We start from the raw sequence: 15,133 nt of genomic DNA, 5'->3' as shown, positions 1-15,133 counted from the left end.
TGATTTAAATCAATTAAAACTCTGATACATCAAATATCTCCCCGGGGTTTGAGCAAAGCAAAGTACCCAAGACTGAAGCAAGGGGGATATTTTTTGCAGTTTATAACAGTAGTTGCACGTATACACTACAAATACAAAACACATATGCATACAGCCTACAGAAACAAACACACTGCACAATAACTGCAAAAACTGTTTCATTTGACAATAAAAAGTGCAAACAAACTAAAAAAAATCCCCAAACAAAAAGCTTTATTGCTTTTTTCTTCACTGTATTGTACTCTTTTAGCTATATAACTTGTTACCTCTGTGTCACCCTGCATAAGGGCATCTGTCAAACAAAAGTTAAAAATCATGCTAAGCTCCTGTTTGTTTCCAGATAAGATATGGCTGCTTTCATTTTCACTACATTTCCTCAGGTACAGCTAAACAAAGATATTGTGTTGGCTACAAAAAACGTAACAGGCAGACAAAAATAGATTTAAAAAAAAAAAAAAAACAGCCTTGAGTGGCAAATTTAACAACATTTTTCAAGTTTTGTAAACTCTTTAAAATGATGTTCACATGCTAATGAAAAGGAAAATGGAATTTCCATATTTTGCTGCCTTTAAAATAAATCTCATACACGGTGTAGTATATCAATATAAAATAAAAGACAGACACACTTGCTGCTGCTGGGATGAGACCCGTGTATTGTTGTAATAATAAAAGTGAATTATTTTGCTAACAATGCTACTTGGCAACTACGAACTGGTACAGTTGCTTATCTGGACTAGATTACAACATTACACACAGGAGAAAAGTTAACGGCAAACCTTAAAGACAAAACCCAAGTTTCTGTATTTCTTTACATTTCTAATACTATGCAGATATAATTATGAAGTTTTAAAACCACAGATACCTTCAAATTATTAATAAATTGCAACATCATACATGCCACTGACTCGCTAGGTCACTGTAGTATGACTAGTACACCAATCATGAAGTCGGTATTTGTTTGACCATTGTCATAGTAAGCAAATGCACCGCGCTGATGAAAGTATGCATTCACAGTGTGGAATACTGTAAGGAAAATAAAATGTATATTTTTTCACTGTAAAATGCAAGAATATGAAAGCAACTTTTATTTTTTGCTTACGAAAACCAGCTGTCAATTCGTCAATGCCCGCCATTGCTACAGTACACATCCCAAACACACTCATTTTTCAGTTCCCAAAATATTTGTAAAACGGAAAACTGTCTATAGACGGAACACTCCCAACCACTATATCTCCCATGTAAATAATTTTAAAAAAGTCAAACAGGCAGCGTTACCAAACCAGCGAGAACACAATATTACATTTTATGCAATTGCTATGTATAATGAAAGTTAGTCAGTTACTTACCATTGCCTAGTTAGTATCCTCCCCTCTCATCTCTGCTCCACCTTACGCAGGCTAAAGCATCGGGGCTTGCAGTTACATAGTCATGGCACTCCAGAAAATCACACATATCTCTTCAAAGGACAGCAATTTTAAACTATTTGTCAGAATTCGGCCAGCTGTCTTAATCCTGTTCACGCGAGCCTTTCTAATAAACTAAACTCTTAAAAGTGTGTGCATATTTGTTTTCCCATGTTAACCTCCACACTACTACTAACTTACTTTAAAAATGCACATTAAAATAAATGTCTGTGACTTTTGAACAGACATTCAACAGATCCGAGCCAACTGCATCGCAAGCTGTCAATCAAACGTGGCTTGCACATGATTTGTGGTGTGAGAGGACTCAGATATTGACGACTCAAATATTGCATCATAATTAATACTTTGATTTGATTGGCTAAAGCCTGCGGTATAAAATACCCTATTTGACCTAAAATTAAACATCCGCCTTCGGGGCGCATAGTTGATGTTTATTTATTTATTTTTTTTATAAATGTACTTAAATGAAATTCACATAAGCACAGATTTGGGTGGGCCCGTGTGCAAACTGGGTGGGCAGTGGTCGACCCAGACCCATCTGTGGCTACGTCACTGAGTTGAACAGAACAAACTTGTATTTATTAATCGGAGTCTGAGGTCCGCCCCTCTCCTGCTTCAGCACAGCTGGACTCAGAGTCACCGGAAGGCAAGGCAGACGGGCCTGCTTTGTCCTGCCGTGGAGATTTCAGCCATTGGTCATGGTATTGTGCACAATACTCATTAAGTGTTTTCCTCTTGCACCCTATTTTCAAATCAAACTCATAACTGTCACTGTATACCTAAAGCAAAAGCTTCCCTACAACTTAACCTGCTAATTTCAAAGTAGGTGCTTTGAGTAACAGGTGCTGTAGCTAGCAAATGAAAGTGCACAGGAAGCAGGTCTTGATGACTGTCATTTAAACAAATGAGAGCATTCTAGCACTGCTTCAAATCAACTAGATCTGTCAGAACAGGATGAAATGACTGACAGTGAAACTACAGTAGTCTATTAAGGGACCACTGAGTTTACTGACAGCGATATCTAGCCATTCAGAGCAGAATGGAGGTGAGACAGACAGCATGTATAGAAACTACACAAACTACAGTTCTAAATGATTATTTTTGGTAAGAAAATAAAAAATAGTGAATGGTTTTACACACGTTTATCCTATTTATTTCAGCTGAATTCAATGTTTAACCAGCTTTACAGATTACAATCGAAAAGTAGGAATGCTAACTATAACAATTTTTTTTTTTTGTAGTTATTATTTCGTTATCGTTTTACGTTATCTTTTAGTTATAGTTACTATTAACGGATATGATTTATGTTTGTTAATAGACATTTTTTTTATCGTTACAGTTAACTGAAAACACTGGAACTCACAGGAGTTGAAGTGCATGTGTGTGTGAGCTTTCTGAAGATGAGCTTCAACAAATTCTGAATAAAAAAAGGGACTAAAACCAGAAAAGTTGTAACAAAAACATCTCCTGCCATCTTTCAGTAATACCTACACTCTGAAAACACAGACTTAGAAAAGTCATGGAGAAATACAAGCCTCAAGACCTGAGCTGTCTTCTGCGAGAATTCTGCACCGCCATCTGGAAACCAGATGTAGATATATCTCTATGTCAAGGTGTAATAAAATATTTCATGTGGCGTGAGCTGGAGGTGTAAGGATAGGGCAGAAGAAGCAAAAGGAGCAGTTAGTAGGACAGAGTGCCGGCTAGAAAGGACCAGACAGGATAGAGGAGCGGGCGAGGCCCTGACTCTAGTAGCAGACCAGTGGAGACTGACATGGAAACTAGGATAGAAAGATGGTCACTGACTGAGGGCAACGACGCCGACACAACCCAGGGGCAAAGGACTCAGCAACCGAAAACACATACAAGGGTTATGACTCGGAGAGATGCCCCTCGGGAGGAAGTTGGTCTCAGTACAGAGGAAGTTGGTCTCGGTACACCGGGACATGAAAGAAGATAGAGAGAGAGAGGTACCCAGCATCTGAGACATCTGTAAAGGGGCGATCATTAGACCCCCAATTGGCCGAGACATTACGCTGCCTGATACCTGAAATAAGAACAAGGCATAGAGGTTAATATGGGACTTGAGCACGGAGTAGTAAGTAAGGCAGAGTATAGAACAGAGCTTCCAGTGAGGTAAGGTTAAGATAAGCGTAGGAGCTGTGAAAGAACAAAGTGTGGCCAGGGGTCCGCTCTGACTCACATGGTGAGAACCCCCCTGAAGGTAAGGGAGACGGATACCTAGCCCTGAGGTTGGGGAAGTAAGATTCACTTGCCCCCCAAAGGATAGACCCCCGGCTCCTCGCAAAATCTCCCACACCGTGAGACGAACAAGCGCCAGCACATGCTAGCGCATAACATAAACAAAAGTAGTGAGCAGATATGAAGAGGGAGCGGAGATCTGCTGTAGTGAGGAGCGATTAACAGTAGAGGGCGGGATCTGCTGAGCAGTGCAGAGGTCTGAGGAAGTAAACGATGGAGTGCTGTCAGTGGTGTGCAGTGACCTGCTGTTGAGAGTAGAGATCTGCTGAATGAGGTGGATATTGGTCTTTGAGTGTTAAGACAGTTTTAGATGGAGCCAGAGACGGGGCTGCTTTGGGGCAGAGATGAAGAATGCAGAGATCTGAAGCTGCTGCAAAACCCGAGAGGATGAAGAATGCATTGCTCCGAGGCTTCTGCAAAACCTACTGATTTGGTTGAGAGCAGTTTATGAGTGTACTGTCTATTGGGGGTAGGAGGACATTGACTGAAACGTTGATAATCGTAGGACATGGTTCAGTGTCTGACTGGACGCTCACGTTGATGAAATGATGACTTTGAAAGTTGAATAAAGTGCGTTGATGAATTTGGCCGGTTTGGAGGAGTGGAGCCAGATGAGGAAACACGAATCTGGGAAAAGGAAAAAGTCGCAGGAATGGATGGGGAAAAGCTGAAAGTACTGTGATGGTAGATTCTGAGCATCCCAAGAAGCAGCTGAGTGCGTTGTTTCATGACCAGGTCCTCGAAGAGGGGAAGAGTGGAAATTGAAGAATGTCAGTGGATATAGGTAGGCAAAAGGTTGAGGCAGGCAGGGAACTCCTGAGAATCCCTCAGAGTGACAACAAACTGCAGGAATGGATAGAAAACCGCTTAAAGACTGTGGTGTTATAATGCCATCTAGAGGTTATGATTGGAATTAAACTATGGCTTGAGTGAAGCAGGGCAGAATATATTTGGTTACTGTGATTAAAATCCTGGTCTATTTAGAACAACAATCCATATTCTTTTAGATTTTAATAAATATATTCGATACATGTTTAATTACAGTTAGTCAGTAAATGACTAAGTTAAAGCAGTATTTAGATGTCACAATTCGACAAGTTGAACTTGCCCTCACAAGTTGTGAAAACGCAACAACAGGAAGCCAGAAGATTGCAGTACTGAGGCATGGAGCTCACAGTGCCTGATGAAGCTGCCTGGTCACCATGGCAACTTACCACTCCCACAGTCACTCAATGAGGGTGTTGCCATGGTAACCATGGTCTGAGAGGCACCGGTGGAAAACTTGCAGTACAGCAGTGTCGATGGAGCATGTTGTGACCAGTCGAAATCATGAACCACCACAGGCTGAAATGGAGTTTGTAATTGGCTAGATAGGTCTTTAAAAATGTTTCAAAGGCAGGATATTCTGATGGAACGGTAAATTATGCTGGCTCAGGGAGCGGGGGAGGGGCGCCTGATTGCAAGTGAGGAGTAAAGAAAGATTCAGCTGACAGAGCTTTGTGGTGGATTTAAATAGAGCTATGGTAAGGCAATCGATGATGGCGGGAATGTCGATGCCTTGTCGAAGGAGCATTGAAAGTTTAGCGGAGGACCAGTCTTTCTAATAAAGACGCGGACGAGTTGAGTAATGAAGCTGCGCGGAGCTGTTGCTGGGCTGGAGACTGGATGGAGCAGGAAAGACTCACGTTGGAAATCCTGGGGCTGAATAGAGAAACTGAATGATCAGAAGAATCACTGGAGCAGGTAGGAAAATAATTGATACTATCTTGGCAGTGTCGATTAGCGGTGAAGCACGAAATGATGGTGTCTGAGCGTTTGCTATAAAAACGAAACACTAGACAGCAAAGGTGCAAGTGATCAGGGCTTAAATAGAGAATAGGTACTAATTGACAGGAAATTAGAAGCCCCCAGCTCCACACCCTCCAAACTATGCAAGCTAACATTTCTGAACAGGATATCCCATACAGAAGTATATTTGAAGTACACCCACCCCACGTTAAATCGCCCCTCGCTATACTGCGGATTCGGAGATGGCTCCCCATTTTTACAGTCTAATTGCGCATGACTTAGCTGCAATATGCATAGACAAAATCACTTAGAATTACTGTTCATTTTATTTTGTACTGCACATCATAAACACGAATATACAAAACAATAAAAAACAACCATTAATATCGTACTGTTATCATATGCACATGCATTGCACAATAACACAAAGCAAATTAAATATCTACTTGCTGAAGCTTTTTTTTAAGCAATGCACTAGCAAGTCACAGGGCAATGACGTCAGCTCCCTAGCAGCACGCCTCCTATGTTGGGAATGGATTCTTTCAATGCAGAGGTTTGGGCATTTGAGAAAGGAGAGAAAGATTCATGAAATTAATTGGAGACTTAAGTTGATGAAAAAAAATTACCTTCCACAGTACAATTTAAAATGGTGTGCTGTTTTTTATATGAAAAATTAGAAAAAGCAGGTTGCGTAGAGGATTTATATTGGACCTTGACACCTGTGAAAAAATGGGGTAGTGGTTGTACAGTGGTAGTGGTTGTATCTGTCTCTCGCTATACTGCGACCCTCAATATATATATATATATCAGATTTGTATTGGAACCTGTGACAAAGTCCTTCCTTCTTGGTATATTGTGGTCACAAGTTTGAGCAGGGACAGCACAATTGACACAAAACTGAATGTTATTTTAAACAGGATGGTACCTGTGTGTTTATTTTTAAGGGGAAGTCCAGAGTTCATAAATAACAATCATGTAGTTTTCCAAAACAAGGTCAAAACAGCCAACAGGGTTACAGAACAGTCCAAAGTCATCCACAATAAAGCAATCAAGAAAATCCAAAAATCCCCACCCCCCTCCCTCCCTCTCTCTCTCTCTCTCTCTCTCTCTCTCTCTCTCTCTCTCTCTCTCTCTCTCTCTCTCTCTCTCTCTCTCTCTCTCTCTCTCTAATTTCCATGCAATGCTACAAGATGTTGTACAGTATCAGGGGCTACATCTACACTCTGGTAGGACAATATGTTTTACCTGTAGGCAATTTTATTGCAAAATTTAAATGGACAAAATTTTAAATAAGAAAATTATATATCTTGTCCTGAATCTGTCTCCACTTAACCTCTCATTGTGGTTCTGCTCTCAGTGCCAAGTTTTATATATATCTGCTCCTCTAAAGTCTCCATGCCATTTTTGGAGAGTGGAGACCAACGCTGAACCGAGTATTCTGATTGTAGCATAACCTCCTTTACCTTTAAAAATGCAGCAGAACTATTTCTCAGGTTTGACCACCTTGTTCCCTCGTCATACTACCAACAAACCAAATCTGTTATTAATTTGTTTTCTCATTTTTCAACCTCAGCACTGGTGTAGGCAGCTGCTTGCCAGCAAAGCACATATTCTAATAATAGTTTGCTCATTCACACCCAGTTCTCACAGGAAGGCAGGGGACAAAGTCTGCCACAAATTGCAACACCGCCAACCCAAAAGCAGATCACTAATAAAGGCATTACAAGAACATTTGTCTACTGTACTTTATTATAGTTTTAGCTAAGAAAATAATTCCATGTCTGTGCATGTAATAATGTACGATATCTATGAACATGTCGGTTCAATTATTTTATTGTAATTTACTGCAGGTCAATTGTTTTATGTACAGTACACAGTGCAGTTTGTTTATCACACTACTGTTTTTGTCTTTATATCTCTGTCAGGTATTTCCTGTCTCTACAAGCTACTAACAATTTGGCTGCTTTTCTGTGGTATTAGATTGATGATACTACTAGAACAAGTATTTCAAACACTGCAATGCTTCTAATCATTTTAGACTGGTAGTTAACAACAAAACCATGTACTGTAAATGTTTATATTTGGATTAATCTCATTAAAGTTCATTTTTGACAGTAAAAAAAACAAAAAAAAAAAACAATAATGCTGTTACCCTGACAACTTTAAGTCATCACATGCATGAAAATCCAGCAAAGAAACCTTTACTAATTGCACCAACTGACTGAACAGGTCTGTTAGGAGCGAGCAGTTTCACAATAGCTGGCAATACAGACAATACATCGATTTAAGCGAGTTTTGCAATTTTTGTATATTTCTTTAAAATGCATTTACTATCACTGTATTTTTGTAATGTAAAGTTACTTACCCTTTTTTTCTGTTTTAGTGCGAGTCATATTTGTCAAGTTATAAATAGTTCACGTTTCCTTTTCTAATACAATTGTCCCTTTTAAGAAAATAACATAATAGTTTAAAAAGCCAAAATGACAACATCAGTATTACTTATCACACATGTGTTGGTCATATAAATCCATATTTTAAAAAAATAAATAATTGGCAGCTACCACACTGACAATGGAGGTCGACCATTTTACTACAATAGTATTTGCGCTATAAGCAAGGCTAAAGTAAAGACTGGCTTACTTTTAAATATAGTTGTATTTGGAAAATTATTTATGTCAGTACAGAATATTAGAAAAGACTTTGTTCATATATATATATATATATATATATATATATATATATATATATATATATATATATATATATATATATATACACACCGAGCATCAAAATAAACATTGATCCAAACTTGACCCTGTAAAGAAAAACAAACGATAAAGCTGCATACATTGTTTAAATAGCTTCAAATATAATTTAACATTTCAACTGTCTTCTTTACTTTTTAAGCTGTTTTCCATTTATTTCCGGAAAAAAATAGGTACATAAATCATGGACATTGACAAAAATTCTTGGTTTCTTTTTAATCACTCGATCATTCATTCTTGACCATGATATGCTTGAGTGACTAGGACTGAAGCATATGCACATAAAATCACCTAATTAGTGAGACAGTTGATTGTACACTGGATATGGAGTGATTTCAGCTGTTGAATTGCAAGCTTGAATAAAAGCTATAAAGAAAATCACAGAAAAAAAAATTATGCCACCTCTGTTATGAGAGCAGTGCTTTTGTGCAATCTGTATGTTGAGGCTGGACTAGGGCAGCGTACTGTGGCTCACCGTCTTGGGTGCTCACAGCCAGCAATTTCAAAGCTGGTGAGACGGTATAATCAGGCTCTGTCAATGACAGGCCACGAACTGGGAGACCAAGAGTCACAACAGTGTCATTTTTCAATCACATCTAGTGAATTTTATCCAAATATAAGTGATAAGTTTCATTTGATTTGATTGATATATATATATACACACACACACACATATTTGACTTTTCATATGGAACCCTTTGTGCAGCAAGGATTGAAGCTTGTTTCTTATTTAAATCAATGAGAGCTTCTCCCTTATTGTCAATCAGATGATAGTTAGAAACACAAAGCTTTCAGAGAGTGACCATTTTTAACCACCAAGGAAATCCAAAAGAATTGTGTCTTATTTAAGAAACAGTTACCTACTCCATACCTGGGAACATCATCTCCTTGATTGCTGAAACGAATTGGGACCCATTTGATCGTGTCAGTTTTAGACCAGTTTCTCTAACTGTGCGATTGTAAAATTCTAACAAATATTCTGGCAAACAGAGTACAAAAACATTACAGTAAACTTATCCGCCCTGATCAATCGACTGACCATTTTAAACAAAAAAAACATTATTCCTTTTGAATAAGTCACACCATTTTATACCAGAAAGGTTTTCTTACCAAATGATTTGTACCTAATTTCCCTTTACTCTGATTTATGTTTCTGGCTTTCCTTCTCCTTCACACCTTTCCCTTTAAACTCACTCTTAATAAACTAATCATAATTAGCTCTCACAATTCCAAGGTCACAGTAATTAACCATTTCTAGTTTCTGATGGCTCTAATTTGAATGTACTAATTAGATGTGGTGGGTGATAAATGTCACTGAAGGAGGGAGCTCAGGGCTGTAGGTGCTTGGTTTAAAATAGATATTACTGAGGTATGCACAGGAAATCTATTAACCGAAGAACTCATTTTTGGCAGACACTTGTGAACATCTGAAGTTACACATCTTCACTCTGTGGTTCATCTTCATATTTTTTTGTGAGTACTATGTATTCTTTTAAATTATTTGCCATGAAATTATAACATTGCTCAACAGACCTTCTATTTGTATTTTCCTGTTTAACTTTTCTGAATATACTAACTCTGCATTGACCAGTACAGTAGATCTGAGGCCAGACAAAATCATGTTAAGTTTTTCTGCCATAAAATCTGTCTGTCTGCGCCTTATATTACCGGTAACTATCTGGTAACATGGATGTTTTCAGATCTCTAAATTGATTGGATAATATCAGGTAGCTCAACATTACCAAAACTGCTGCTGTGCTGCTTTGTTCAATCGCTGGTTACATCTTTTGATGTTTAAACTGATGGCACGGCTGTATACTACACCTCTAGTGTGTTACAAAACTAGTAACAATGCAGAGCTTTTTGGTACAGATAAACGATTTGTTACAGGATGTCAGGGTTTTTTTTCAGTCATATCTATAGTTTATACCTGCCTGGTTTTAATTAATTTTGCTGCAATCCAAGGCGTTAACCCCTCACTTTCTTATTGATTACACACTGTTGCAATCTTTATTTTTAATATATTTATGAGGAGGTGGATAGATTGGAATGAATAACACAGATACAATTGTATATAATATTAGTTTTGTTCAAATATAGGTAGGAAGGACAGGCAGGCACAACTGTATTTAGTGCGGCTCTGTTGTTGCTAAAAGCTCTGAAATATGGGAGGTTTACAGAGTTGCTAGTGGTAGCCCTGCTTGTGTATTCTTTTTTTAAATGCAATGTATTACTCATACAACCGTAATGTAGCACCCTCAGCTATTTTTATTTATTAAAAAAAAAATATTACCTATATAATATACAGTAGCAGTGACAACGATTTTATATTTTAAAGTGATTCTTTATATACATTTTCATTTAAATATATTTACCTTTTTCAAATGAATGTAAAGAGGTGTGCAGCTTCTTCTGAAACTGTGATTCTGTATTGAGATTTTTGTTCTTATACACTACAGTGTGTTATCTGTTGCCCAGGCTATTCCCCATAATTGAAAACCTATTACAGGTCCCGAATTCTACAAGAGGGTTATTGGCACACAGAAGATAGCACTGTTTGATTGCATAGAATATGAATTGTATTCAGATGTAAGTGGACAAGACTGTTGTTGCTAAAACAGCTGTACAGGTACTGGTATGTGCTTGTGTTAAAATACTGCACTAATGCCGGGATTACACTGCACGATTTTTGCTGATCGCTGACTAGCTGAGGAATCGGCGACTAATTTCTTAAAATCTGGGACAAATTGAGGTTGCCGGGGACAAAATGGTCGATAAGTGTGAGAGGGTCTACGATGCCCTGTTTTAATAGCTTCTGGATCGCCCGACGCTCTTACGACGTCCCGACAAATTTCTAACATGCCAGAAAACTTTATCCCCCGGCAAAGCAATTCGTGGTGTGTGAGGGACTACGGGCCGATTTCTTGACGAATGCTGCTAGCTGCCAATAGGACAAGCTAGCAACAAAAGCAGTGAAGGAAAAGGTTGTGCTCCTCCGACATCAGTGACATTTCCTCTAGTGAAGGTACCTGGTAAGTAAATAATTGTTATAACTTGTTAACGCCTAAGCAGATACTGCGTGTGGTAGTATGTGCTCTCCTGGTAATCAATTTCTACAGTCACTCGTATTCGATATCCCTTTCAAACCCCTACTGAATGCATGTATTGCTAATTTATTCAAAATACGAGGAGGGGTGCGCATGTGTGTGAGAAATAGAGAGAATGTAGATTACGTTGTTGCATATTTAAACCTATAAGAAACTTGAGGTAGCCTACTATTAATGTTGCATTCTAGTCTGTTCAAAAGCGCAACACTCGCTCGTAGTACAAAATATTTATTAGTTTAAAAGTTTTCAAATTATTAATTAGAATTTGGTATTCTGATGAAGATCGCTTGACGGCCAATCTTTTAATCTAATTAATATTTTGTGCTACGAGCGAGCGTTGCATTTTTTGAACAGATTAGATTGTATTATTGAATGCACCTCGACTGGAGTTGCATCACCAGTCCGTACTGGCCACGTCTATTAAGCCAATTGCGCGTCCAAATGGATCTTCTCCGTGTTTTCTTCTTTTGTTCTGTTCAAAACAATGCACAGACAACAGCGATCGTCTTCTCACTTGAGTCCACAATTCTCCCGAATGACGTCTATGGCTCTGCAATTAAAATAGGCGCAGTTCACGTCAAGATATCTCTTGTAATGTGTGTAGCTTGCAATCCCCGATCTACACTCATCGGTAAGTATGCGTGGCGCTGCGTCTTCCGATTGCAAAAATCGCGCAGTGTAAGCCCGGTTTAAGTTTGCAGTTAGCAACAAAATGTAACTCTCAACCAGTGGTGTCATTGATCCATTAGCATATGGCTCAGGGTCAAATAGGTTGAGAAACACTGGTGTAGTTTTGTTAAACACAAATAATACCGTAGAATAATCCCAGTGCTGTTAAAAAAACCAAAATATTTCCATACATGGAAAATATAAGACTTCAACTTTTCTTGTCACCTTTCTTTAACTTTCTGTAGGTAAGGTGGACGTTTGTGTTGTTAAACAGGTGAGTTGAGTGCTTCTGCCATGCTGCCTGTTACATGTGCTCTCCAACACTGCAATTTGCTGTCTGTTCTGCCTTCTACAGCATCCAGCAAAGTTTACTAGTTAGCCTATTAAACTAGCCTTCCTTATCCACACGGGGTCATTTTCAGTTGGTCAGTGGGTTTATGTAGAGTGTACAGTATAGCAAGTTTCACTTTCCAGTAGTGGCAGTTCAAATTCTATTTTTGCATCAAACCAACTAATATCTTGGTGTGTGGCAAGCCTCTCTCAGTCCAGCCAGATATAAGTTGGGCACAGTCACTATGACACAGGTCAGGCAAATAACTGTCAAGTAATTGATTGTGCTAACTTTTTTTTTAAGCAACACAATGAGACTGTCTGTTTATTTTTAAATACTGTGAACTTATAGCACGAAGATTGTGTTTAGCTTTTTTAAAAGTAATTTTTTGTCATAAATTATTGACATTTCAGGGACTGCAGATACATAGACACAGTAAGCAAGTTACTTGTATTATTAAATTAAATAAAACACATTTGAGTGTTGTGGTAATACAATTTAAAGTAAACTTTTATATAATTGGTCTTATATTAATAACTATTTTTTCCCATTGCCTCCTTCAGCGATGTGTAAAATGCAGAATTAAACTCAGATGGTTTACAGTAATAATGTCCAGTGTTAATACACAGTTGTGTGTATTTTTGGGTTAGCTGGAGTCAATTGTGTGAATCCAGATCATACAGTTCACGCGTAAGCCAAAAACACACTCATTGGTTGCAAACAGTATGTTTTTTCATGCCTTTTGCAGAAGTTTGGGGGAAGCAGAGAGAAAGGGTGTTTAATGCACAGCAACATTCTTGGACAGCAGCGATTCTGTGGTGCTAAATCCAGGGTCTGAAATGTGAGTATCAGCAGCATAGGGTACAAAATAAAAAGTGAGAAGTTTGCAGTCTGTTAACTAGACAGTACATTGTAGAATAATTACATTTTAATCAACAATATAATAACAAAGCAGTTAAATATACAAATATTTATGGTAACATTTCGTGCAGAAAAAAGGGCAACATACCACCTTGTGGGAGAGAAAGAAAAGGAAAACACAAATCTATAGGATTGTATGTATTGTACAGGTGTGGCAATTGTCCGTCTGCTGCTCCCTGGTTTGCTCATGAAAGCTTCTGAAATTGCTGAATCTCAGTCAGTGTGGGTACAGGAGTTCAAGTTTGCCGAAAAGTTTTATTTATTTATTTCTTTTAAATAACTGTGGTATTGCAGTCAGAAACATACTTCATCAATATATTTTTTATAAAAATTCCTAAACAGATTATTGCAATGGGCTTTCTGTTTTGTTTTTGTTTTTAAATTAAAATCAGAGTTTAATTTTTTAAAGGTGTCAAAATTGTCATGTAAACGCACTGATTTACCCAATTAAAACACATGCAGATTGTTACTTGTTAATGGTTTCTGCATCCTTGTTGTTATGTGTCAATGGCTTGTGTTGCATTTTGTTTGTTTGTTTTTACCATTTTTTTTTTTTTTTTTTTTTAATCGCCTTTAATGCTTAATTGACCACTTTTTAAAATACCAACAAATTCAAGGACACACATCCATCGTCATTATATTAACAACCACTATAGTTATAATATAAAAATCATGTATCACAAAGAGCTTAAGACACAGAATTCTGTGGGTTATGCCTCACAGAGACAGCTTCATCTTTGAAGATATTCAATGTTTCAGTGTTTTCTTGCTGGGCAATCCCTATGACCGATGTATATATTTTATCGTCTAGGTATGGAAAGAAGCACAGAACTACTACAATTTTGACTACATAGAGTTGATGGCTGTCATCCAAGTAATAAGGACAACATTGGGTCTACCTTCCTCCCAACAGTCTACTCCTTACTGTTTGTGACAGGACTTATAGGGGATGCTGTTGTTTTGTGGGTATTGATCAGATGTGTAAAACTAAGGAGCATGACTCATGTTTCTCTTCTGAATTTGGCAGTTTTGATTTTTTTTTGTTTTCTCACTTCCACAGTGGATTTTTGGGTTCCAGTTAATCACCTGAGTATATTAAAAAAGGTATAGGATCAATATGCAAGTGCCTTTAATCTAATCTTATTTTCCCCATCGCAGTGGATTTGAAGGGCCTAGTATATATGCTAAATATACATCAGGTGAATTTATAATAACCTGTCAAATCATTAAAAAGAGATACAGCCCCATTAGAACATAAGAAAGTTTACAAACGAGAGGAGGCCATTCGGCCCATCTTGCTCGTTTGGTTGTTAGTAGCTTATTGATCCCAAAATCTCATCCAGCAGCTTCTTGAAGGATCCCAGGGTGTCAGCTTCAACAACATTACTGGGGAGTTGATTCCAGACCCTCACAATTCTCTGTGTAAAAAAGTGTCTCCTATTTTCTGTTCTGAATGCCCCTTTTTCTAAACTCCATTTGTGACCTCTGGTCCTTGTTTCTTTTTTCAGGCTGAAAAAGTCCCTTGGGTCGACACTGTCAATACCTTTTAGAATTTTGAATGCTTGAATTAGGTCGCCACGTAGTCTTCTTTGTTCAAGACTGAACAGATTCAATTCTTTTAGCCTGTCTGCATATGACATGCCTTTTAAGCCCGGAATAATTCTGGTCGCTCTTCTTTGCACTCTTTCTAGAGCAGCAATATCTTTTTTATAGCGAGGTGACCAGAACTGCACACAATATTCAAGATGAGGTCTTACTAGTGCATTGTACAGTTTTAACATTACTTCCCTTGATTTAAATTCAACACTTTTCACAATGTATCCGAGC

The 15,133-nt window shown here is 38.0% G+C and overlaps 1 long non-coding RNA gene across 2 annotated transcripts; it reads left to right on the top strand.

The window, feature by feature from the left end:
* The first annotated feature begins 9,604 nt into the window (after positions 1-9,604).
* On the top strand, positions 9,605-14,620 carry LOC121313856. 2 transcript variants are annotated; one of them, XR_005950056.1, is made up of 4 exons: positions 9,605-9,751; positions 12,300-12,328; positions 13,134-13,226; positions 14,118-14,620. It is a non-coding gene; the product is annotated as an uncharacterized LOC121313856 (long non-coding RNA). The 2 variants fall into 2 exon arrangements; XR_005950055.1 differs by lacking the exon at positions 14,118-14,620 and having other exon boundaries at positions 13,134-13,810.
* The last annotated feature ends 513 nt before the right edge of the window (positions 14,621-15,133 follow it).

The sequence above is a fragment of the Polyodon spathula genome, chromosome 4 (assembly GCF_017654505.1).
Source record: "Polyodon spathula isolate WHYD16114869_AA chromosome 4, ASM1765450v1, whole genome shotgun sequence".
Classification (NCBI taxonomy): domain Eukaryota; kingdom Metazoa; phylum Chordata; class Actinopteri; order Acipenseriformes; family Polyodontidae; genus Polyodon; species Polyodon spathula.
Note: the sequence above shows the minus strand (reverse complement) of the source record. Positions and strands in the feature narration are given on the sequence as shown.